This window comes from Natator depressus, chromosome 2 (genome assembly GCF_965152275.1).
Source record: "Natator depressus isolate rNatDep1 chromosome 2, rNatDep2.hap1, whole genome shotgun sequence".
Taxonomy (NCBI): Eukaryota; Metazoa; Chordata; order Testudines; family Cheloniidae; genus Natator; species Natator depressus.
Window position 1 is genome coordinate 41,809,238 of NC_134235.1, and position 26,158 is coordinate 41,835,395.

General features: G+C 44.6%; 1 protein-coding gene across 6 annotated transcripts in view; it reads left to right on the plus strand.

Annotated features, from left to right (window-relative positions):
* Window positions 1–302: 302 nt before the first annotated feature.
* TP53INP1 (tumor protein p53 inducible nuclear protein 1) overlaps window positions 303–26,158 on the plus strand; it is a 59,600-nt gene continuing 33,744 nt past the window's right edge. For 5 of the 6 annotated variants that reach the window (XM_074944077.1, XM_074944079.1, XM_074944078.1 and 2 more), the window contains exons 1-2: window positions 303–465; window positions 8,012–8,171. The gene's annotated coding sequence lies outside the window, so the exon portion shown is untranslated. Of the gene's footprint in view, window positions 466–7,659; window positions 7,837–8,011; window positions 8,172–26,158 lie in introns of all 6 variants that reach the window. The other variant, XM_074944080.1, reaches the window with a different exon arrangement.

Genomic DNA, 26,158 nt, shown 5'->3' on the forward strand with positions numbered 1-26,158 from the left:
AGAGTTCTTGTAAAATCAATAAAACTTGTGCACTGCAAATGGTTTCCTCCGGCAGCTCTTTGTCAGCTCTCAACAGTAGGTACTCACAGTTCTCAGTGCTGACAACTCTCACAATCTGATCGTTAATCTAGCAAGTCTGGTGGTGGTGTTTTGATTTTTTTCACCTGTCCCATCCCATGAAAACAGAGTGAGAGGCTGCCACCACTCGAATTTTCCCTTATTAAAAATGGCCACCGTCTCCTATTATTGCTAATAGGGCTGAAGCAAGCAAGATGGCTGCCATTTCCCTACAGTCTATCCGCATCGGGAGTGAGGCTGCCCGTAATAAAGTTGGCTGCCACCTCCCACTGTTTTCGGGGAAGTTGAGGCCATGCGCTCAGGAGTTACCGCTGTGCCATGCTATGGTCCAGGGGGCTAGACGGGACATGCCCGGAACTGTGAGGCGCAACAGAGACACTGGGAAAGGTGAGTGGGGAGCAGCAGGGGGATTGTGGCGGTAGGTGTGGGGGGCTGCAAAGGATAGTGATGGGGTAGGATATGGAGGGGATAGAATGGCTGGGCCGCAGCCCGGGGGTACTGGTGGGTGAGGGGAGTGTCCTCCAAGCAGCCCCCGCAGTGTTGCCGGCTCTCACGAATTAATCGTGCATCATGGATTTTGCCGCCTGCAGGAGGAGCTGTTGCAATGATACAAGAAGCAACTCTGGTCCCACCATTTGCAGGGCTGGACAGGAAGGCAGAGCTCTGTGCAAGAGCCTCTGGGCTATGGACATGACAACAGCTCTGACACTAAGCCCTCCCTTCAGATATGGCTCCAGGGCTGGAGAGGAAGGAGTTGGAGAAAAGCAGTTGTTGGGCACCAGGCGGAGAAGACCCAGGGGAGTGGGGAGTCAGGGAAGTGGTGCCACAGGGTCCCAGATAAAGAAGTGCCAGGGCAGCAGGAGGCAAAACAATGTTGCTGAGGGGTCAAGAAGACAGTACTAGGAAATGCGTGGCCTCCCTTACCTCAGGGGTGAGGAGAGGGTAAGTGAAGTCTCCATCTGGGCTGTCAAGGAGTGGTGTGTATTTCTGTGTGCATTAAAGGTTGAGTTTTCAACCTGAAATTATCACACATGCATTGGCAGAGGAATAGAGCGGAGCTGAAAAGTCTAAAGACAGACTAAAAGCATGATTTTGTTTTAAAAAAACTCATGATTGCGGGGGGGTCTGGCTCATTAATTTTTATCTCTTGAGGTTAGCAATATCAAATTCTATTTGAAATCAATGGGACCTGGGGTCCTCAACAAGTATAAAAATTGGTCCCTACGTGTTTGAGATTGGGCACATAAAAACAGAGACAAAATTTGTAGCCATTTTTGAGAATTTGTATGTGATTTGTTCAAATCTATACAAGAAGCCAGTGGCAGAACTGGGATTAGAATTCAGGAGTTTACGGCACCCACTCCTGAGATCAATCCACTACATAACATAGCAATTATGCCTATGAATCCAAAACTGATCTCTCTACTCCTGATCAAATCTTCTCTTTTTAGTTTTTGTAATTGATAATCCCAGTACTTTATCTGGGATGACCCACCACTACCTTCAGTTGTGTTCCTTGTGTCATATTATGGGATTGGGGCCTTGGATTATGAACTCTTGGTTGCAGGAACAGTTGTTGTAGGCCAGTAATACTCAGACCTCACTGGTTCAGGAGCCAAATTAGCAATTAACATTACCGAAAAGAACCACAGTAGTGCAAATTCATTGTTTTATTTAGTATAGCACTGTATATTAATATTTAAATAGTATGACAGGGAAACTATTTAGCTTATATATAATATAAAATTCTCATTGCAAAATGACTGTTATTAATAACATAGTAAAAGCATCCTGATTGGTAGTAACTTAGATTGGTTAATTAAATCACACAGTGTTTTAATATTATGTGTAGCAAAGAGCTGCAGGAGACATATTAAAGAACCACTTGCAGCTGGGCGCCTCAGTCTGAGTATCACTGTTATAGGGTATGTCTTCACTGCAGAGTTAATCTGAGTTATCTACACTGGAGTTACTCGTCTCAAGTTAGCCTAGCGCAAGTTTGAGCAGCCACATTGTAAAATAACACTTGAACCACTAAAAAGAAAAGGAGTACTTGTGGCACCTTAGAGCCTAACAAATTTATTTGAGCATAAGCTTTTGTGAGCTACAGCTCACTTCATCGGATGCATGCAGTAGAAAATACAGTGGGGAGATTTTATATACACAGAGAACATGAAACAATGGGTGTTACCATACACACTGTAATGAGAGTGATCAGGTAAGGTGAGCTATTACCAGCAAGCGGGGGGGAGAGGGAGGGAGAATAACCTTTTGCATGCATCTGATGAAGTGAGCTGTACTACAAATGGTTCCCTTCCCCCCCCACCCCCCCCGCCGCTGGTAATAGCTCACCTTACCTGATCACTCTCATTACAGTGTGTATGGTAACACCCATTGTTGCATGTTCTCTGTGTATCTAAAATCTCCCCACTGTATTTTCTACTGCATGCATCCGGTGAAGTGAGCTGCAGCTCACGAAAGCTTATGCTCAAATAAATGTTAGCCTCTAAGGTGCCACAAGTCCTCCTTTTCTTTTTGTGGATACAGACTAACACAGCTGCTACTCTGAAACTTGGTCCACTGTATCTACATTAGTGCTGCACTCACTAATGTGTGGCACTAGGACTTGTGGGTGTATGTCCTACAGTTCCTTGCACTACAGTAAGATGAGACATTCTATACTTTCCCAGTGAATTGTGGGAAAACTTGTCTGCCCTTTCTGGGTACACAGAGGACATTGGGGGAAGGCATTAGAGGGCTACCAGCATTCAAGTGGAGCTAGCCTTCATCCATATTGCAGAGTGGTCAAATTAGCTCCTGATGAGTTATGGTTAAGGCTGCGAGTTTGTCACGGAAGTCATGGATTTTGTGACTTTCCGGGACCTCTGTGACTTCTGCAGCGGCCGGTGTGGCTGGCTTGGGGGCCACCTAAGTAGCTCAGGCAGTCCCTGGGCCAGCCACAGTGGCTGCTGCTGGGGCAGTCTTGGGCCACCACGCCCTCCTCCCCCAGCAGGAGTGTAGGTGGGGGACTCAGAGCTGGGGGTTGGGGCCTGGGAGTGGGCAAGGGCTCTGGGTGGTGCTTTACCTCGGGGGGGGGTGGGGGTGGTAAGGGGTTTCCTTTAAGCGATGACATACCTTGGCTCCTAGGCAGAGGTGCGGGGGCTCTGTGCGCTGCTGCTGCCTGCAGGCACTGCCCCCTCAGCTCCCATTGGCCGCGGTTCCCGGCCAATGGGAGCTGCGGAGCTGGTGCTTGGGGCAGAGGCAGCGCACAGAACTGCCTGGCCATGTCTCCGCTTAGGAGCTGAGGGATGTCCCCACTTCCGGGGAGCCATGGAGCTGGGTAGGGAGCCTGCCAATCCTCTCTTCCCCCCCCCCCCCCCACAGCACCAACGGGCAGGGTGGATTTAGTGATTTAAATCAGTTTGATTTAAATCAGTCAGGAAGACTCGATTTAGTCATGGATTTCTACATAAAAGTGCATTCTTGTTGGTTGGTACAACCTTAATGCATATTTCTCACAACTGAGAGATAGATGTAGGTTTCATTTTTAGAAGGTACACACTATACATTTTTAAACAGTGATTTATTTTGAAAGCTTTTCAGATTAGTTTTTCAGCTATTTCAGAAAATGAATGATTGTTTGGTTATTTCACTTACCAAAGGTAAATGAAGCAGATATTTATGAAGTCGTTGGGAGGTGAACTATCTCCAATTCAACAGGTTAATCATTAATATATGGAGTTTTTTCTTGCCATGCTATATTAGGAGGAGAACATCACTAGACAGACATTTACATTTTTTTTTATTTAACTAAAACAACAACGTTATATATTCATATGCTTGTTTTGTTAAAATATTATATGATTTTTTGAGTTAAACATTCAAATTTTTTAAAATCAGGTTTGTTTTTGTTAAAATGAGATTTTTTTAAAAAAAAATTAAATCGACTATGGCAGCCAGGTCAACATAAGAAACTTAAAATATTGGCTTCTGAAGCTAACTCGGTCATCTTCACCCTCATTTTTCTGTTTGTTCATAATCTGGAAAAGAAAAACAAGCTTTCCTGCTTTTTCAGGTCCCAAACGATTTCTCAATTTGGAATGAATTAGCCCAAAGGAAGAAAATATTCTTTCTACACCGTCAGAAAAAGCTACTGCTGTTAAAAGTGAGATTATCACGTCAACAGTCTCTGAATCCAAGTGCTTAAGTGACTTCCACCAGTTCACTGGTGTGACTTTCTTTAAAACATCATCAGCAAACCTATATTTCTTGAATGGTTCATCCTTAGCTCTGAAGCTTATTATAGTTGGCATTATGGAGGGAGGATTGCTGGATGTCAATGTCGTAGTCAGCTTCTCTTCTTCTGCAGTTAAGGTTTGACCCTGGTACTGAGTATTGAGAAAGTGCTTGTCCCATTTGTTTTTTTAATGCTTGTAATTTAACTCCTGTCATTACATATTTCTCTTCTTAAGATCTCACACAGTTCCTTCCAAATTTCAACAGCATCAACAATAAAACGACTATTTCCCTGCATTTTGTTCAAGGCTACAGAAATAGGCTTCCGGGTACTTAGCATGTGTTCAACGTTTCTCTTAAGCCCAATGTTGACAACTTTGGCTGTGACTGAACAAAATTGCGAAAAAATAGATGCCACTAACTGTCATCAGATTAGGCCAGTTCTTGATATAATTCTCAAAACAGTCCACTACCGAGTTCCGTCGCACATCTTGTGGGAGAGTTAGCTTGGTTCCTCCCACTTTTTTTTCAGAGCAGCTGCTGCAAAGCGGTTGTTACGGAAGTATTTTGCAATTTCAACTACATTAGCCTTTATTTCTGGAACCCTGAAGTCTTTGGCTAGGAGGTGTATCAAATGAGCACTGCAACTATATGTTGTTAGCTTGCGACTCTTTTCACTCTCTTTTTGGATACATTTGCAGCGTTGTCTGTGACCAAGCTGCGTACTAGACATTTGAATTTTTTTCAAAGTTTGTTTATAGCTTTTACTGCTGCTTCTTGTAAGTATTCTGCTGTGTGTGCATTTCCTGATGTATCAATTGTTTCTGTAAGGAAGACTTTCTCTTTTGTTGTCACACAAGCACATACAACAGGATCATTGTGGACATTGCTCCACCCATCAAGACTCAGGTTAACAATTTTCCCTCTAGACCTTTTGCATGCTGCTCATTTTCTCTTTCATATGCTTTATCCTGCAATTTGCCTGCAGCATCTGCTCTGTTGGGTGGACTGTATCTTGGTCTTAATGACTGAATCATGTTAATGAAGTGTGGGTTCTCAATCATACGAAAAGGAGAGTTTGTTGCATAAACAAACCGGGCGGTTTTTTCATCAATTACCTCTTTTTGTAATCTGCTGGTTCTTATTACAAACTTATCTATGGTTGTTTCTAGATGATGGAGATTTTTTTTTCTTCTTCTTTTTGCTACAAGTGATATACTGTAGCTATATGACATACATAATGTGACTGAAACACTACCTTTGGCAGATAACTCTGAAACTCTAGAAAATGATGGTGATCTTAAAGGTGGGTAGTCTTCAGAATCCTCTGTGTTGAGGATGGCTTCTCCTAAACAAAATAAGTCAATGCCGTTATTTCATTATTATTACCATACTGCTCATTTAGTATTACTCATTGGATTCACTGACACTCAGTACTACTTTAAAAGTGAAATTGTAAAAGGAAGATCTGCCTATTTCAGCTATTTACTTTTTTTTATCACAACTGCATCTAAAATGGTAGTACCATAGAGTAACAACTATATTTTTTTTTTGTTCAAACATGAGAGTTCAAGAATAGTCCAGAAGGAAGACAAGCAGTCCTTAAGAAAGAAGTATGAAATAAAAAAGAAAAGGAGGACTTGTGGCACCTTAGAGACTAACCAATTTATTTGAGCATAAGCCATCTGATGAAGTGAGCTGTAGCTCATGAAAGCTTATGCTCAAATAAATTGGTTAGTCTCTAAGGTGCCACAAGTCCTCCTTTTCTTTTTGCGAATACAGACTAACGCCACTGCTACTCTGAAACCTGAAATAAAAAAGTTTACCAACCTGAAGATCCTACATGTACCTTTCATCATCTTCAGCACAGCTTCCTCCTGAGATGAAACACTTCCCATGATGATGATTCATTTGGGCAACCAGGCCTTGCATTTCTTTGTTGCACTGTTGGCATTTTGCACGCATGCATGCCTGTCTGACCCACAGGTAGAGGAACTTCATTAAAATATTCTCAAACTGGGTCTCTTTTACAGCCTGCTACCATTATAGGTTTTCCCTTCTTGTGAGAGAATGGTATGGTAGATCTCAAATCAACGAAAGCTACACTCAAACCTCAAGACTTCTGGAATATGCTGCTCAAACAGTTTTACTTTTGTTTGTACTGCCTGTCCCTCCCTTCTCACGTTTATCTCTAGACGTCTTCTCCTTGTCCAGATCTATTCCACCCCCAACAATCTTCCATTCATTGAACTTTCTGAAACTTTGCACTTTTAGAGAGAGGTAAGGGATTGACTCTGTGTACACAAATTTGCAGAGGGACAATAGGGTTCAGGTCTTATTTCTCACCTCTCTATATTTATGTATTTTAAAAACATTTTTGCTGTTAACAAGCATGTTATCTCTGGAGACACAAATCCACAGCAAAACTAAGCATCTCTGATGGTATCTTCTAGACTGAGCACTGAGTCCCATTGGGTAGATAGAAAAATTAACCTAAATCTGTACAAAGGCCCCTGGGACCCATAATCCATAAACTGTTGGAACTCATTTACAAAACTTTTCTTAAACATTACATGAATATATTGTCTCATACTATAGAATTAGAATGTACATTCCCTATTCCATTATGAGATGTCCCTGAGCTATAATATCTTAAGTAAATCTATCTTTAGATAGCATTTTTATTAAAAAAAAAAAAAAAAAAAATTTATTTTATCCACTCTGCCGGTGGGGGTCTTAGACCGCATGCTGCCACCCCCCCCAGCACCCACAGTGCCCCCTTGGGCTGCCCCCTCATGACCCTCCCCCAAGATTTTAGTCAGGGTATATAGTACAAGTCATGGACAGGTCACGGGCCGTGAATTTTTGTTTACTGCCCATGACCTGTCCATGACTTTTACTAACAATACCTGTGACTAAAACGTAGCCTTAGTTATGGTCACTCAAGCTTTAGCCTCTACCCCCTGATGGGCCAACCTACTCGATTTAAAAGCACCATAACACTAAAGTTAAGGGTGTGTGGGTGGGTGGATGGGACTCAAGTTAGTGGCAACATTGACTTGAGTTAAATTTTCAGTGAAAACAAGCCCATATTCTGTGGTTTGAAAAGCATTCTTTACATTTGCAATGCAGTATAATTAAAAATAACTTTTCTGATCCTATTCCCAAATTAATCACAAAATAAGATAATGGTGATATTTATGTTCCTATTCCCAACTCAGTCACAAAATAAAATAACAGTAATATTCCTGCTGGATTTAAAATCTCTTGTGACAGGGTGTACCAGGCCTTCACGGCCCTCTGTTGGAAGCTGCTGACTGGCTGTTCTGTTGCATCCTGCCCTAGGAAACAGTCTTGAGAGGAAAAGAACAGCAAATATTAGACCTCCCAGCTTGCCCAGAAGAGTAGCCATTTTGGAAACCAGTGAGATTTGGTCCTCCAGCAGCTAGAAGGACTGTGAGCCAGCAGCAACCAATCAAGGCGCACCAGACTGAAATAAAAGAAGCTGCCTATTATCAGCAAGTAAGTTTGTGGCTTGAGCCAGAGGAGTGAGGAAGGATGTTCCCTAGACTATTACTAAAGTGCCCTGGTCTGGTCCCAGGCTATAATCAGTGGCAGGAATTCAGAGCGAATCCTGCTGACCCAATTCAGGAGAGGAAATTTAGCTCCAAAGGGTAAGAAACTGTTTTGTTTATAGTTGGTCCAGAATGGCAAGGAACTGTACCCTGGAAAGGTTTTGGACTGTGTGATCCGGCCAGTGGGCTGAGCCACAGAAGACCTGCAGAAGTAGGCTGATGGCCTACTGGGAGCTGAAGAGTGGGAGTACTATGTCTGGACCCAAGGTGGTGCTCAAAGAGGTAAGTCCAACCCACCACACCTCAGTTTTAATATTATGGAATATATGCACTGTGTAATGTTACTTCCTGAAAATTTCCACAAACATTTTCTTTTCTTTTCCAGTAGAAAAGGAGTTGGATAAATGGACAAATCTGTATGTCAGTGAGAAAAGCAGCAGAAACACTGTTCTTACAGAAGGAACTTTCATCTTCTTGAAAGTATTATAATTGGCAATGTTTCAGAGTAGCAGCTGTGTTAGTCTGTATTCGCAAAAAGAAAAGGAGTGCTTGTGGCACCTTAGAGACTAACCAATTTATCTGCGCATAAGCTTTCGTGAGCTGTAGCTGTAGCTCACGAAAGCTTATGCTCAGATAAATTGGTTAGTCTCTAAGGTGCCACAAGCACTCCTTTTCTTTTTGATAATTAGCAATGAAATCTTGTAAAAGAAGATATTAAAATGACTTGCTAATCATTTTAATTAGGTTATTTCCATTTTGATATTAACAAGAAAAGAATAAACTGAGTGTCTTATTAAATAGTGTTCCTGCCCTTATTCTCAGTGCATTGAATTTTGTGTCTTATGGTTCTAATTATAGGTACAGTAGTTTCCTTTAAACAGAGACCTCACATATCCTGTATCAGCATTGGAAAAGGTACTTCAAGACTGTATTGACACTAACAAGTTAGCCCTTTATATCATCAAATAGAGTGAATGGAGTTAATCTTTCAATTAGTTGCATTTACTTTGAACACATTAAAAACATAATTGGTGAGGAGGGACTTCTACAAAATAGTTTTCAGTGATACCATAATGGAAAAATTTGCAGGTCCTTTACTCCTCAGTGATCTTGCTTCATCATCCTGTTTTCAATATTTCAAAAATATTGCTATACCTGATGCATTCTTTTTACAAAAAAAAAAAGGTCTCATAAAACCTCTACACCCTCCAATGTCCTCAGATCCATTGTTGTATTCATTTGGCCAAAATGCTGGTGACAAGAATGACTGGTAAATCTGGGAGTAGAACTCTGTTCTAAAGTAGGCAGCCATGTGCTGTTACAGACCTGATACTTCTATATGTAACACTAAAACTATTCAACTAAAGCCTTAATTGATGCTTAACTTACAGGAGTGCCCTGACAAAACATGACCAGCAGCAGTAATTTTACTTATTTTAACTCCCTAATAAACTAATACATGTAATAACAAAGACACTTCTAAGCCCAGTGTCTATTTCATGTAATGTAACCTCTAAGACTTTAATTACAGAGTAGCAATCTCACACTTTCAAATCTGTTGCTAGAGTTCCAAAGGTTGGAGCAGTTAATGACCATCGTTGTCACTGCATTATCTGATTGGTGGTTATGGCAAAGCCATAAAATATGTGATGCTCTCCGGGGCAGCCCCGGTTGTGAGGATCCTCACCACTTCCTGCCCTTAGTGTCAAGGAGTCTTGTCTCTGCTTGCTGTGGATTAGCTCCCTAAAACCAACAGTCTCTGGCAACATAACCACTACCTTCCAGGCGTCTGCAGACCTCACTCTCTCTGTACAGGTAGCAACAGGTACACATCAACCCTTCCCCCTCTTTCCTGCCCCCTACACCCTACTCGGAGCATTCCTTGCTGTGTCCAGCCCCTTATCCACTGAACACTCATAGTGTTCCTTTGGGAATAGCAGGCCTGGTAATTCTAACACCAGCTTTTAATATTCAACTCAGGACCAATACTTTGCTTAACACCACATACATATTTATAGTGAAAACAAGAATAAGTTTACTATCAAAGACTCGAGATTCAGGTGATAGAGAATAACGATATTGGATACAAATGGTTATATATCATACAAAACCATAACATGAGACCAAGTGTAACAAGAGACTAAGCTTAAATAACAGGTTAACTTCCTATCTAAAGTTTCTCACCCAAAATTCTCTTAACACTTTTTCAACCAAGGCTGGCTGAGACCCAGCCATAGGCAGCGGGTACAATAGGCCAGCGAAGGCTCCACCTTCCCTAGCACAGCCGCTGCTGCGGGATTCCAGGTTGCATATTTTTACTTAGTATTATGCAGTTTCCGGGGCAGCTGAGGAGGCGGTATCTGCTATTCAGCTTTCTGGGTTCATCAGTAATCTCCCTGGACTCCAGAGAGTTTACTGATGAACCCGGGAAGCTGAGTAGCAGATACTGCTTCCTTAGCCACCCTGGAACTTGCATGGCACATATAAAAAGCTCAGCGTTCTTCTGCTGAGCATCTGGGGATTTTGGGAGGAGGAAGTGTGCTACATTTCTCAGTCTCTAGCCGGGGCCGCTCAGGCTGGCCTGGAGCTGGGGTGGCTCGCGTAGCAGAGGCTGTGTGATCGGGTTGGCCGGCCCGTGGTTCAGCCCACCAGTGCTGTTGGAGCCGCTCGGGTCAGCCCACTGGTGCAGCTGGGGGAAGGGGCTTGGGGTTCCGGCCAGCCCAGGGGGGCTTCTCCAGTTGCGGGGAGGGCTCTGGCCATGGGGGATGGGGCCTCATGTGAAAGGGGTGGGGCCAGGGTCTAGCCTCCCCGAAGGAGGGGTCCACCCGCCACCCATGGGCCTAGCTTTCACTAATACAAACATGTCCATTTACTTTCTTTGTAAGGATACCCGAGTGACGTCTTTCTATTTTACAAATACCCTCAAAGTTCATTGCCTTTAGTCAGAGACAGGATAACAACCCTCTGCACGTGTGTCTATTTTTTTTCCTCTGCCCTCCTTTCCTGTTGATTTCGCATCCTAGTGTACATATGACTTCGTATGCAAATAGGTATCCATTGTGTTGGCTTACAATGCTTAATTTACATCAAGACAGCGAGAAACATTTCTTATCTGCAATAACCTGTTTTTCACCTTTGCTGGTGAGTAATACCTTGATACAGAGTCTAAGAATATATTTTTAGTATACAGTATATGCATACATTTCACAATGATATTTATGAATCATGTGTCCCCAGCTTTCATTTGAGACCTCAAATGGTAGTCTTTGATGAACCAGAATCAGGATATTCTTGTAACCCCTTTGCCAGGTTAAGAGGTTCTTGGGTCACAATCTGCTCAAATTCTTCCATGAATTTTTTTTTTCCTTAATGTCATAACTTTAAGCATATTTAATATTTGCTAAAGGTGTTGGAAAATGAAGTTTGCAATTTATCCACAGACCCTGAGTGTAGCACTGCCTGCTTCCATGCCAATGTGTCTCAACACTGACCTAAAGAAATGAGAAAATAGCTCCATTCTCCATATCCACTGAAGTCTTTGCTGAGACTGACTACAATGGATTAGTCCCATAGTTGGCAATGAGAGTTACCAGTGCTCAGAGGCACTCAGACTCGGCCCTTTTGGCAATTTTTTGTGGTGAGGGATGCAGCATCCTTCGTACCAATCTCCTGAGTCACTTGCTGACATCCCCACTACCTCTCTGTACCCTTCTTTTGTACATTTGGCTACTGAGTTTTAAAGATCCTGTTAATCTGTCTTGTACTAATATGATATGCTTTGGCAAATATCCTTTACGTTATTCAGTTAGACCTAGACATAAACAATTCTTGGGTGTGTCCTAGTTCCACTTAGACTGTGCCAAGGGCTGTCATAACTTTTGCCTAGTGACCATGACCCCAAGGGGCCTTTTGGTCAGCCAGAAAGAGCCGGAAAGCAGTGCCACTCTAGCCAGGCCCTCTGTGTACCCTGAACAGGGCAGCAAGTAGGAGTGGCACAGAGCCTTACACTGACTCTGCCATTCAGGGATTTCCCCCTATGCAAGAAGAATTCCTGGGTTACCTGGCTCCATCAGCTGGGGCCACACAAAAATGTCTCTTTAGACCTGATTTTTTTTCTTTCTTTCTGAAACTCAGCCTGAAGAAGATATCTTCTTAAATTTTGAATGACACTGTCGAAGCTGCATGTGAGTTATAGTCAATTTAACATGTGTGACTTCAGGGGGGGAGAAAAAAGGTCCTTTTCTTGGTGGGGGACCTAACACTCAAAACCATTTAGGATTTGAAACTTCTGTGTCCTTTTCTCCTAATTAGTGGATATTAGGGTTGCCAGGTGTCCGGTTTTTTACCAGAATGTCCAGTTGAAAGGGGAAGCTGGCAGCATCAGGTCAGCACAGCTGTCCAGATGCTAAAAGTCCAGTTACCTGCAGTGACTGGCCTCCGCTGGAGGTCACTGGCTGCTGCTGGAGCCTAGATGAGTGGCTCTGCTTAGCAGCTGCTGCTCTTCCTGCCCCCCAGCCTGACAGAGAGAACTGGCTGGCTCCCAGACCAAGCTCCAAGGTAGATACTGGTTCTGTGTGAGTGAGAGACATGTACCCCTGGTTTCTCCAGCACCTCACTCCGGGACCTCCAGGGCCCTTCGCTCTAGGGATGGACTCCACCCTGCTGTGCCCTGATTTCCCCACCCCAGCTCCTCGATCTGGGGGCTGACCCCTGCCATGCCCCAATCGGGCAGGTTCTGCGTTCGCTTCTCCAAGCCCAGCTCTGCAGGCAGCAGGTGAGTCCCAGGGCAAGGGGGAATGAGCGACGGGGGCAGGGGTGAAGAACGAGTGATGGTGGGGCAGAGCTCGGAGGAAGAGGCAGGGCAGGGGCGGGGCCTCAGAGGAAGGAGTGGAGCAGGGGTGTTTGGTTTTCATGGATTAGAAACTTGACAGCCCTACTGGATATAATACTTTAAAATAAACTCAATCTGAAATTTAAAACATTGTTAAAGATTTTCCTACCAAGTTGTTAATTGCCAGCAGCTCCAGTGCCAAATTTAGTTATCCATGAATGTGTGATGAAAAGTACCACTTAAGTGACAAAGTATGTCACCATAAACCTTCATTGATGTTATCTTCCTTCAGCTCATGCAGAACCTCTCTTCTCCTATTTACTCCCCAGCAAATGTAACCCTTTTAGTACAAGACACTTTCACCCTAACTGAGTTTAGGGCCTGATTCAGAGCCCATTGAAGTCAATGGAAACACTCCCATTGGCTACAATAGGCTTTTGATCAGGCCCTTATTCCCCAGCAGGTGTAAATTTGAAAGTTACTCTGTAATGGGAACTTTAACAAAGATTGTTTGGGAACTAAGAAGGTATAGTTTCCTTTCTGGGAAGGCTCACCATTCCGCCAACTTTTTCTGAGTAATTTCAGTGAAGCACAGAATGTTGCAGCATGAGCTATACAAATGGCTCTTCAATTGTCATAGGTTCAAACTGTGGATGACTAGACGGTTATGCAAAAAGGATATTTGTACAACAAGATTATATAGAAAATGAGTTGCTGTCATCTCTAGTACAAAATTTGACCACCCATAATGAGGCAATTAGGGCAAAATTTTAAAAAGTACTCAGCAATTGCAATTAGGATCAGGTTTTCAAAACAGCCCAGCTCCCATTTAATCACCTAAATAAGGGCCAGGCTTTCAGAAGCACTCAGCACTCCATGTACTGAGTTCTCTTGAAAATGTGGCCACTAATTTTGATGTCTAAATGGGAGCTGAGCTCACTTAAACATTTGCTCTCAAAAGAAATCTGATGAGGTTCAACAAGGATAAGTGCAGGGTCGTGCACTTAGGACGGAAGAATCCAATGCACCGCTACAGACTAGGGACCGAATGGCTAGGCAGCAGTTCTGCGGAAAAGGACCTAGGTGTGACAGTGGACGAGAAGCTGGATATGAGTCAACAGTGTGCCCTGGTTGCCAAGAAGGCCAATGGCATTTTGGGATGTATAAGTAGGGGCATAGCTAGCAGATCGAGGGACATGATCATTCCCCTCTATTCGACATTGGTGAGGCCTCATCTGGAGTACTGTGTCCAGTTTTGGGCCCCACACTACAAGAAGGATGTGGATAAATTGGAGAGAGCCCAGTGAAGGGCAACAAAAATGATTAGGGGTCTGGAACACATGATTTATGAGGAGAGGCTGAGGGAACTGGGATTGTTTAGTCTGCAGAAGAGAAGAATGAGGGGGGATTTGATAGCTGCTTTCAACTACCTGAGAGGTGGTTCCAAAGAGGATGGTTCTAGACTATTCTCAATGGTAGAAGATGACAGGACAAGGAGTAATGGTCTCAAGTTGCAGTGGGGGAGGTTTAGGTTGGATATTAGGAAAAACTTTTTCACTAGGAGGGTGGTGAAACACTGGAATGCGTTACCTAGGGAGGTGGTAGAATCTCCTTCCTTAGAAGTTTTTAAGGTCAGGCTTGACACAGCCCTGGCTGGGATGATTTAATTGGGGATTGGCCCTGCTTTGAGCAGGGGGTTGGACTAGATGACCTCCTGAGGTCCCTTCCAACCCTGATATTCTATGAACATGGATGCTGTGCTCTTTAAAAATTTGACCTCTCTGAAGAGTCCTCCTCAGAACTTAATGGAGCCTTGATAGGATGTCACTAGTTTGGCTGCCCCTGCATGAAAGTGCAGATGAAGCAAGAACTGTTCTTTGTTCCATTTTGTTGCCTGCGGTGACACACGGCAAATGGCAGATGTAAATGCAGATATTTGAATGGAATTCACAACGGGTATATGGTTTGGTTTGGTTTTTTGTTTTTCAATCAAAATCTATTAGTTATTAACTCTATTGTATGCATCCCTTAATCTTGCACCTGTTATTGTTACATAAAAAAGCCTTGAGGTGATCTTGCCAAATGACATGGTCTGGCCAGATAAAGTGTTAGCACTTCCTAACAAGAAGTATGCACACTTAAAAAGCACAGGTGAGTGTAAGTTTAGTGCATGTGCATTGAAGAATTTTCTAGTCCACAGTATGTAATGGGGTGGCACATGTACCCTTCCTTTATACCCTCACAAAACACTTGAAGAAAGGGCTGAGCTGCCCCACCCCACCCATTTCCTTCTCACTGCCTGTGGTATATGTTGGAGCAACTCCCTTCAGGATTTACCTCTACTTTAGTGTTACTTACTTAGGTCTACAGGATGCTGGGAGGGTGGGGAAGAGAAATCGTCCCCTCCCTGCAGTTGCTGGCAGTACCAGCCTCTATAGCTGACCATGGCAGGTCCCTGGGCTTTAAGAACTGCCCATCCTGTGAGGCAGTTATGAGTCTCAACGACAGACAAGAGATCTCTTCTCCCTCAGTGAGGGGCATGTCCTGGAAAGCTGGTGCTTCTCAAAATGGACCAAGCGCTCAAAGTAGAGACACGCGAGGGCTTTTTTCATTGAACAGGCAGTGAGGTTGGTCTCTGATCCTGGGCTCCAAGCACCAGGAGCCCAGAGGCAGTCAATCTGCCCCAGTTTCAACGTCAAACTACTGAAGAGTCACTCAGGCCTGCGGCTTCCTCATCTGGGAAGCTGAGACAAATTGGACTTAAAGCATAAGTCCTGAAAGGAGAAGATCTGAAGATCCTCCTCTCTGGATCTGACTCTAGGGCTGCATAAGGCCACCAGACTGTCAGACATTAAAGGTGCCTCAAAACTTCAGAGAAGTTCCCTGAGCATTGGAGCCCATGCAGCTGAGTGGCCCTGGCCACAAAAGAGGTCCCGTCTGGTGGTGCTATGGCCATTTTAGCCACCTTGGTAGCTGGGCAGTCGGAGAGACCACTGGCTAGCATGGTACCAGCAGAAGCCTGACTCCACTATTGGCCATTCTATTGCCACCTCCACTGGCGCCAGTGCAGTCACCTAAGCACCAGTCGGCAGGTGCTCCACCACCTTGGGCCACATTCCCAGGGCTGGCACCCATGCAACTATTGGAGCTGCTTACTGCTGACACTGTCCAGGTTCCTGGGCCTGGTGACTCTGTTGCTTCTACCATCCAGTCACGTTCCCCCTACATCCACAGGGCGAGCATCACTCTTCCTGGAAGACTCTTCCCTCTTCTCTTCAGATTCCCAGGAAAGCCATCAGCTGGCCCCAGTTCAGGTTCCAGCACTTAACAGCATCAGTCTCGCCCGGGGGATGAGAGCCATATACTTATGGCTGATGGCAGAGCATTGTCTTGACCCAGCCTGGTCCTGGGACCAAACATCATGGGGTCTGATGTCATATGATCATGGCATGTGGAGCATTTAGGCCCCCATAACACCTCAGTACTACCCATGACTAGCTATTTCATCTATGCCACAAGTACAGTATATCTTCCCCACTCCAGCTGCTGGACCTGGACCTGTCCCCACTGCATCACTCAGACCAGAGCTAGGAGTAAGCTGCTCCAGTGCAACAGATCTAGAGTTAGGGACAGATGGTACCAACTACAGCCTCCTGTCCTGATGATGCCATACTAACCTCACCTTGGGGGTGCCCTGCAATGTGAAAACATTGTTTCCTGGTTCCAGATCAATCTGCTACCACTTCTGAGAACTACAACATGTTCCAAGAGCTCATGAGATATCTACTGAAGAGATGCAGGATATACTACATAAATGTCTTGATATCTTGTGCGTTTCAGCTCTGGGATGCATAGCAATCACGATCAACAAGGAGTTATAGGGCTTTAGTGGGTGCCATTGGCACCCACTGGCACCAATGTCTAAATGGGTAGAGAGACTGTACCAAGTCCCAGCTATTGGGCATGGACAGTTCTGGTTGCACCTGGTACTGGGATCTCTAGTGTTGATGGCAGCCAACAAGAGAACCCATCAAAGTTGCCAGAAAGTGACTCCAAAGACAAGGAGACAAAGCACGTCTACCTGCTGGGCCAGAAATCTTACTTCATTTTGAGTCTCCAGATGAAGATTTCAGACTACCAAGCTCTCTTGGCAAAATACAACCATGTTGACTGGAGTACTTTACAATCATTTTATTGACAAACTGCCACCAGATTACAGGGATGATTTTCAGACTACCTTAGTGGAAGGTCATGTGGTGACCAAAATTGCAAAGCAGGCAGCCTTGGACCTGGCAAACGCTGTCTTTGTGACCATTGTAGCCATCACCACGATGTGCCACACCTCCTGACCTGGCATTGGAGTTACAAACAATTACTCAGGACATGCTGTTTGAGTGTTGCTTGATCTTCTGTGAGAAGACTGAGGCAATGAGAGCCTTCCAAGATTCTAGAGTCACCCTCTGGTCCCAAGGGTTGAGGTCTAAAGTACTGCCTTATAGAGATCCCTGTCAGCAATAGCTGTTCTTCCAGTATAGGCTGCCTGAGCACCCCTGCCCCCAGGCCATAGGCAGAGGCCCCTTGAAGAAAGTCCAGTGGGGGGGTCTACCTCTCAAGTGCATTGACCAGGCAGTAGATTTGACTTGGTGCCCAAAGACACCATCCTTTTCATTCTGTGATCCTGTCAACAAACAAGTTGTGGGCAGTCTTGCCTAGTGGCTGGAGCAAGAGTCTGGCTTACCAGTTAGAGCCGAAGCTTCTGATTCAGAATTGCCCCCATATGACAAGGGTCAGAGCTGGGAGGCAGAAGCCTAAGCCTAAACCAAAGGGTTAACTGGAATGACAGGAGGTGTAGCTGAGAGTCTGAGTGAGGAGTCTGGTGTGTGGGCAGGAGCAAGTAATGGCTGGGACTGCATCAGGGCTGGGGCAGAGGATTGGGGTTGGGGGAGCGAGGGCTCCAGCTGGGGGTGCGGGCTCTGAAGTGGGACTGGGGATGAGGGGTTTGGGGTGCAGGCTTCCCCAGGGCTATGATGCAGAGACAGGCCTCCCTGCAGCTCTCTCTCCCTGCAGCAGCACCTGGGTTGGGGGGGGGGGAGAAGTGCCCCCCCGCACCCCACGGCAGCTCTGGGGCTGGGTTGGGGCCGGGACAGGCACCTCTCCCCACTGCAGCCTGAGCGCCTGCGTGGTGCTTAATAGGCTGCTGCACAGCCATGCAGCTTAGAGGGAACTTAAGTCAGGGGCTACTCAGAATCTCAAATCTGGGCCAACACTGTGTCCATTCTCCAGGTGTTAGTGTGTTTGGGCATGCAAGAGTTAATGTGGATTTCTTCTCATTCACTATCAGCCATGCGTGGCTGAATTGGCTGCTGTACTCAATGCAGAGACAGTAATTGCTTATCTACTACCAAAAATCTCTGTGGGGCTTGAAAGCTTGTCTCTCAGACCAACTTCTGTTGGTGAAATAAAAGAGATTACTTCACCCACCTGGTCTCTCTACCTCCCACTTGACAGATTTTACATAAAAACAAGAAGAGCCTTTGTGGCACCTTAGAGACTAACATAGTCTCTGCAGGGCCTGATTTATACCTTATGCATCCCTTGGCACAGCATCTTCAGCATTCCCACTGCCTACAGCTGACCTTTGTGTTTTCTGTAAAAAATGAAACTTTTAACCCACTTTTAACTCATAGGCATCCCTAGGCACATGCCTACTGTGCCTAATTGGAAATTCGGCCCTGAGTCTCTGCTCCCACCTGCAGCCCCCCCCCCCCACCACGATATGAGTGGGGTCCTGCCTCAGGCTTCTGGGTCTTACAGCAGCATGTAGATTTGTTACTCTGTATGCTAGGATCTGCTTCTTGCAACTTCAGGCACAGCTATCTGTAGTCCACCACCCAAAAAGACACTAACTAGACAGAGTGGTGTGTCTCCCTCCGGAAGTCCTCCGTTTGCTAGACTGGTGGAGGGACCTGGACAGTGTATGTTCGATGGTCCTATACAGCTCCAGTTCACACATAAGAATCAGACTTTTAAAGTCAGAAGGGACCATCATGATCATCTAGTCCGACCTCCTGCATGCTACAGAACCTCACCCACCCACTCCTGTAATACCAGCTCCTCTCCTGTCCCAAGAACTGCAGCGTCCTCTTCGTTCATGATCAATAATGCATCCATGTTCAGGTGGAGGCACTTATATGGGTGACCTCATGGCTTGGGTCCTGTGGTCTGTCACAGAGGGCCTTACACATCAGTGTTCTAGAACTCAGGGCCATATACAGGGCATTTGAGCATTTTCAGCCAGACAGACCTGGTAGTATTGGTCAATATGGCAGCAGTCTTCTACCTAAACAGGCAGGGAGGGGCCATTTGCTGGCCTTGTGCCAGGAGGCCATCCAGCTTTGGGACTTTGCCATAGGGAACAACATGGACTGCTGACTAAGTAATCTCCTGGGGTGGGCAGTGTGAAGGCAGATGACCCAAGCAGGCACTTCTGAGACAATTACAAGTGGGTGATGCACGTGAAAGTCTTTCGGGACATCTTTCCAGTGATTTGGAGGGAGGATTGTTTCATCACACGGACCTTTCTGTGACAGCCAGAAAACAAGTGCTGCTGCTGCTGCTTCTTTTTTTGGGGGGGGGGGAGAGGACGGGAAGGCGCAAAGGGGCACAATACTGGCTCTCTGATGGCTTTCTCCTCCCACAGATGGACAGACAGACTATATGCATTCCCCTTCTGCCCACAGTGCTTGCAGAAGATCAGGAGGGAGAAAGCCAGAATTATCCCCAAAGCAAATGTGGTTGAGGGTCTCTGCAATCTTTCTCTAGTACCACCAGTCTCTCAACCCTTCATCTTCAACCTTCTAGTCCAGAATGGGGGCTTGGGCTTGCACCTGAGCTCCCTTCACTTGATGGTGTGGATGCTCATTGGTTGACACCAGCAGAGTTGATCTGTGCATGAGACGTTCAGTGCATCCTTATTAGTGGCAGGAAAATGCTACTCGGCCCACCTATTTCTCTAGACAAAGTTGACAGCTCAAGCTTACACCTGAGAGTCAGCACCCCAGTGCCAGCATGGAACCTTAACTTCGCCCTCTCAAAACTGATGGGTGCACCTTTTGAACCTATGACTGAATGCTCATTGCCCTACCTCTCCATGAAAGAAGGCTTCTTCCTGGCAATCACGTCTATCAGGAGAGTTGGGGAGCTGCAGGCTCTGATGGAAGAGCCACCTTATACAGTCATTCATAGAGTGCTTCTCCAGGTGGTGTCAAAATTTCACATCAACAAGATCATCCATGTGCCTGTGTTACTCCCAAGTGTCACCCTAGGAGCTCCAAGCAAAGGCTGCACATGCTAGATGTGTGTAGAACAATATGGCTCTATCTAGACAGGACAAGACCTTTCTCGAAATCTCCCAGGCTTTTTTCTGGCTGACACCAAGAGAGTCAAAGGACAAGCTCTGTGTATGCAAAGAATATCTAGCTGGATTGCCTATTACATCTAGTCATGTTACCGACTAGCAGGCAAGTAGCTGCCCATCAGTGCATGACTAGACCCACCAGGGTGCAGTCTACCTCGGTGGCATGTCTAACAAACCCACCAATCCAGGATATTTGCAGACCAGCAACCTTGTCATCTGTAGACATGTTCATGAAGCACTGTGTGCTGGTGGAAGCAGCCAGGGATGATGCAAGATTTGGAAGATCCCTGTTATAATCCACATTTAAGGAGACTCATTGTACCTGTCCCCAGTGAGAACGACTGCTTGGGAGTCACTAGCTGTGTCATATGTATACGGACTAGCACTCAACAAAGGGGGGAAAAAAAGGGTTATTTACCTCTATAATATTTGAGTCAAACATGTAGTCCATATACATATTCCATGCCCACACACCATCCCCCTGCTTTAGAGTTCTAATGTTGCAGGCTCGTGTGGTGCTGAAGGAACTGAGTAGAGTGGGCTCTGGATTTTATACCTTCATGAAGCTCACAAGGAAAGGAAGGGTGTATGTGCCCTCCCTTTGGATAGTGCTGACTAGAAAACTGTCTGACATCTGCATGCTGGATGTGCGCTTACCCACTGTGGAATATGTGTACAGACTACCCCTTTTCAAGAACATTAGTTGCTGCACAGATTAGTTACCTCTTTCTTTTTTCCCTGGCCAGCATGGTCAGGGTTTTCGTGTTTCAAAATGTTGCCAACCTTTCTGATTTGTTCAGTTCCTCTATAGAAACTTTTGTGAAGGCATTGTGGGGAGGGAAATAAGACACAGCTGGCTGTGTGCAAGCTTATTTTTGGCAGTAAGGTGAAGAATAGAGTGGGACTAAACCAAAACCGTACCTGTGAATTCCCTCAAAAGCTTTTTAATGAATTTCATATTCAGCTCTGAACTTTGCAGACCAGGCCTAGCTCCAGTTGGGGATTGTCCCATAAGGATTTGCCTTCAAGAACTGGGAGTGGACAAGAGTGAAACACCTGTTGGGGCAAGGATGTGTGTGGAATCAGGCTACAGAGACTTGTCTTGAAGAATCTGGGTGGGGAGGTCAGCAGCAAAGAGCAATGGAGAATAAGTGGGCCTAGGAGCTTGTCTTATTGTGGGATTTCTACATTTTCTAGTGCATATTGTTTCAGACTAGTAAGAGGAAGCTCTAGCTAGTGATTAAAGCAAGGGATGGAGAATTGGCATTTTGGGCGGCAGGGGGGAGGATTCTGTTCCCAGTTTTCTCATTGACTCACTGTGTGACCTTGGGCAAGTCACTTAACCTCCCTGAACCTGTTTTCCCCGTGGTGGTGGTGGTGGTGGTAGTTGTGTGTGTGTGTTTTTTTTTTTTTTGGGGGGTGTGTGTGTGTAAATATGAATACATCCCTCACAGAAAATTGTGAGGCTTGATATAAACTACTTTAAATCCTTTGAATGTGGTGTAGAAATATGAAGTATTATATAATGTTGCAGAGGAAACAAGGAGGTAGAAGTTCAGGAGTGTGTAGATAACTGAAGAAAACATTCCAGTATATCTGGAGAGCTGGCCAAATGGTAAGCACTCTACATAGCTGTGAAAAAGATGCAGAATTTATTGGTGGGTTGGGTGTTTCTTTCCAGGCCATCAGATCTTGGGAGCACTTCAGAGACAGCCTGCTTAGGCCTCGTAGGGAAGGTCATGTCATTCAGCAGTCATTCCCCTTGCTGAGTTACAGACAACCTTCTTGATCTTTGAAGGGACCTCTTGCCAACTTTCCTTGACTGAATGAAGATTATCAAATTTATGGGGCCTGGGATAGGGATTAAATGGATGTGAAATATGGAGAGATCCCCTACAGAGGAACTCTGGGAAGAAACATGGTTGAGTTTTTAATAAGTTATACTAAGTGGTACATAGATAAATTTCCCTCAAATGTGCCCCATAACAGCTATTGAAACTAATTAGTTAAGTGCATCTTCAGCTGTGAACACAAGATCCCCAGTCACCTCACCATTTCACACACCCCAGTTTTTTGTTGCTGCAGATCCTAAAGCATTTTTAAAACATCCTCTTGAAAGAAGTTGTCTTAAGAGCCCAATCCTTAGTTCACTGAGGATTATAAATAATTTTCCTAATTAAATGCAGCTAAACAGTAAAAAGAGTTACAGGGTGTCATAAATATAAAGGGAAGGGTAAACCCCTTTAAAATCCCTCCTGGCCAGAGGAAAAATCCTCTCACCTGTAAAGGGTTAAGAAGCTAAAGGTAACCTCGCTGGCACCTGACCAAAATGACCAATGAGGAGACAAGATACTTTCAAAAGCTGGGAGGAGGGAGAGAAATAAAGGGTCTGTGTCTGTCTATATGCTGCTTTTGCTGAGGATAGACCAGGAATGGAGTCTTAGAACTTTTAGTAGGTAATCTAGCTAGGTATGCGTTAGATTATGATTTCTTTAAATGGCTGAGAAAAGAATTGTGCTGAATAGAATGACTCTTTCTGTCTGTGTGTCTTTTTTGTAACTTAAGGTTTTGCCTAGAGGGATTCTCTATGTTTTGAATCTAATTACCCTGTAAGGTACCTACCATCCTGATTTTACAGGGGTGATTCCTTTACTCCTCTTTACTTCTATTTCTATTGTAAGAAAACTGAATGCTTTTTCATTGTTCTCAGATCCAAGGGTTTGGGTCTGTGGTCACCTATGCAAATTGGTGAGGATTTTTACCAAACCTTTCCCAGGAAGTGGGTTGCAAGGGTTGGGAGGATTTTGGGGGGAAAGACGTGTCCAAACTGCATTTCCCAGTAAACCCAGTTAGTTTGGTGGTGGCAGTGGATATTCCAAGGACAAAGGATACAATTAATTTGTACCTTGGGGAAGTTTTAACCTAAGCTGGTAAAAGTAAGCTTAGGAGGTTTTCATGCAGGTCCCCACATCTGTACCCTAAAGTTCAGAGTGGGGGAGGAACCTTGACACAGGGAAAACCAGATAACCAAATAGATGACCAAACACCGTAAGAAAGCCTGGGGGCAGGGAGGAGGAAATGCTGAAGTGAACAGTGACTTATGGTGTTTCTCTGGACACCATAACAGAGGCTCAAACTAAATGTATACCTCAAATAAAAAAAATTAAGAAGACCAAAAAATGCCACCATGGCTACACAGTAAAAGAGACAGACACAAAAAGACATCTTTTAAAAATTGGAAGTCAAATCCTACTAAGGAAAATAGAAGAACATAAACTCTGCCAAGTATAAATGTGTGCTTAGGCAGGCCAAAAAAGAACTTGAACAGCAACCGACAAAAGAAAGGGGGGGAAAAACGTTGCTGTTTAGTTTTTGTAAGTACATCAGAATCAGGAAACCTGGCAGACAATCAATGGGGCCACTGGACAATCGAAATGCTAAAGGAGCACTCAAGGGAGACAAGGCCTTTGCAGAGAAGCTAAATTAGTTATTTGCATCCGTCTTCACTGCAGAGGCAGTAGAGGAGGTTTTGGAACAAATTGATAAATTAAATATGTCACTAAGACCAGTTGGTCTTCACCCAAGAGTTCTGAAGGAACTCAAATATGAAATTGCAGAACGGCTAACTGTGGTATGTAAATAGCTTAAGTCAGCCACTGTACCACATAACTGGCAGATAGCTAATGAAATGCTGATGGATTTTAAAAGCCTTTATTTTAAAAGGCTCCAGAAGCAATCCTGGTAATTACAGGCCAGTAAGCCTAACCAGGCAAATTGGTTGAAGCTGTAGTAAGGAATGGAATTATCAGACGCACAAATGAACACAATATGTTGGGGGAGTCAACATGGGTTTTATAAAGGGAAATCATGCCTCGCCAATCTTCTCTGAGAGGGTCAACAAACATGATGATCCAATGGATATAATGTACTTGGACCTTGTCGAAAGCTTTCTGAAAGTTCCACACCAAAGGCTCTTAAGCAAAGTAGGCAGTCATGAGATAAGAAGGAAGGTCCTCTCATGGATCAGTAACTGGTTAAAAGACTGGAAACAAAGGGTAGGAATAAATGGTCAGTTTTCACAGTGGAGAGAGCCAAATAGTGAGGTCCCCCAAGGAGATATTCTGGGACCAGTGCTGTTCAACATACTCAGAGACAATCTGGGAAAAGGGGTAAACAGTGAGGTGGCAAAATTTGCAAGCAAAATTACTCAGGATAGTGAAGTCCAAAGCTGACTGCGAAGAGTTAAAGAGCTCTCACAAAACTGGGTGACTGAGCAACAAAATGGCAGATGAAATTCAATGTTGATAAATGCAAAGTAATGCACATTGGAAAACATAATCCCAACTACACATACAAAATAATGGGATCTAAATTAGCTATTACTACTCAAGAAAGAGATTGTGGAGTTACTGTGGATAGTACTTTGAGAACATATGCTAGGTGCGCAATCTCAGTCAAAACAACTAGCAGAATGTTAGGAATCATTACAAAAGGGGTAGATAAGAAGAGAGAATATCATAGTGCTGCTGTATAAATCTGCTATACAGTAGAACCTCAGTTACGAACACCTTGGGAATGGAGGTTGTTCGTAACTGTGAAGAAAACGTTATGGTGGTTCTTTCAAAAGTCTACAACTGAACATTGACTTAATACAGCTTTATATCTTTATCATGCAGAAGAAAAATTCTGTTTTTAACCATCCTAATTTAAATGAAACAAGCACAGAAACAGTTTCCTTACTTTGTCAAATCTTTTTTTAAACTTTCCCTTTATTGTTTTAGTAGTTTATGTTTAACAGTGTACTGTATTTACTTTTTCTCTTTTGTCTCTGCTGCTGCCTGATTGCATACTTCCGGTTCCAAATGAGGTGTGTGGTTGACTGGTTAGTACGTAACTCTGGTTTGTAACTCTGAGATTCTACTATATATGCACCCACCTTGAATCCTGTCTGCAGTTCTGGTTGCCCCATCTCCAAAACGAGATATTAGAATAGGAAAAGATACAGAGAAGGGCAACAAAAAAGGATTAGGAGTATGGAACAGCTTCCATCTGAGGAGAGATTAAAAAGACTATGACTAGTCACCTTAGAAAAGAGACAACTAAGGGGAGAATATGATAGAGTTCTATAAAATCATGAATGGTGTGGAAAAAGCAGTGGTGCAAATAGATTTTAACTCTTACCGGTATGGTACTGACCATGGCCCCCACCCCCACAAACACACACAAAATGTTCCGTGACTAGAGCCTTATGTGGATACAAATTTATGCCCGCAGGTGCGGATAGCCGCAAATAGAAATCAGTATCTGCTGAACTGCATGGGCTCTCCTGGGAACCACAGCGCTGAAAGGAATAGAATGTGGGGTGGCCAGGCAGCCCCATGCCAGCAGCTCCTCTGGAGCAGCTGTACTGCTCCCAGCCCTGTCCTCCAGCAGGGCTGTACAGACTCTAGACAGGAGACGCAGCTGTATGAAAGGGCTGGGGGCAGGGCTGTGGGTGGTACAGCCATGCCGGAGGGGCTGCCAGTGTGGGGCCATCTGGCGGCCCCACGTTCTGCTCCTTTCACCGCTGCGGTTCCTGGGAGAGTCCTGTGGTATTCAGCAGATACTGAATGTGTCTTTCCAGTACGGCATACCAGCAGTAAATGTCTTAATGGTACAGGGTATGACCACACCGGCTTACTTGCACCGGTGGGAGAAAGTGAATAGTGTTATTTACCCCTTACATAACACACGAGCCAGGGGTCATCCAACCAAATTAATAGCAGGTTTAAAATAAACATAAAGAAGTACTTCTTCACACAACACACAGTCAAGCTGTGGAACTTGTTGTCAGGGTATGTTGTGAAAGCCAAAAGTATAATTGCCTTCAGATAAAAATTAGGTAAATTCATGGAGGATAGGTCCATGAATGGCTATTTACCAAGATGGTCAGGGAGGCAAACCCATCCCCTGGGTGTCCCTAAACCTCTGTCTGCCAGAAGCTGGGACTTGATAAGATAAATCACTGGATAAATTGCCTTG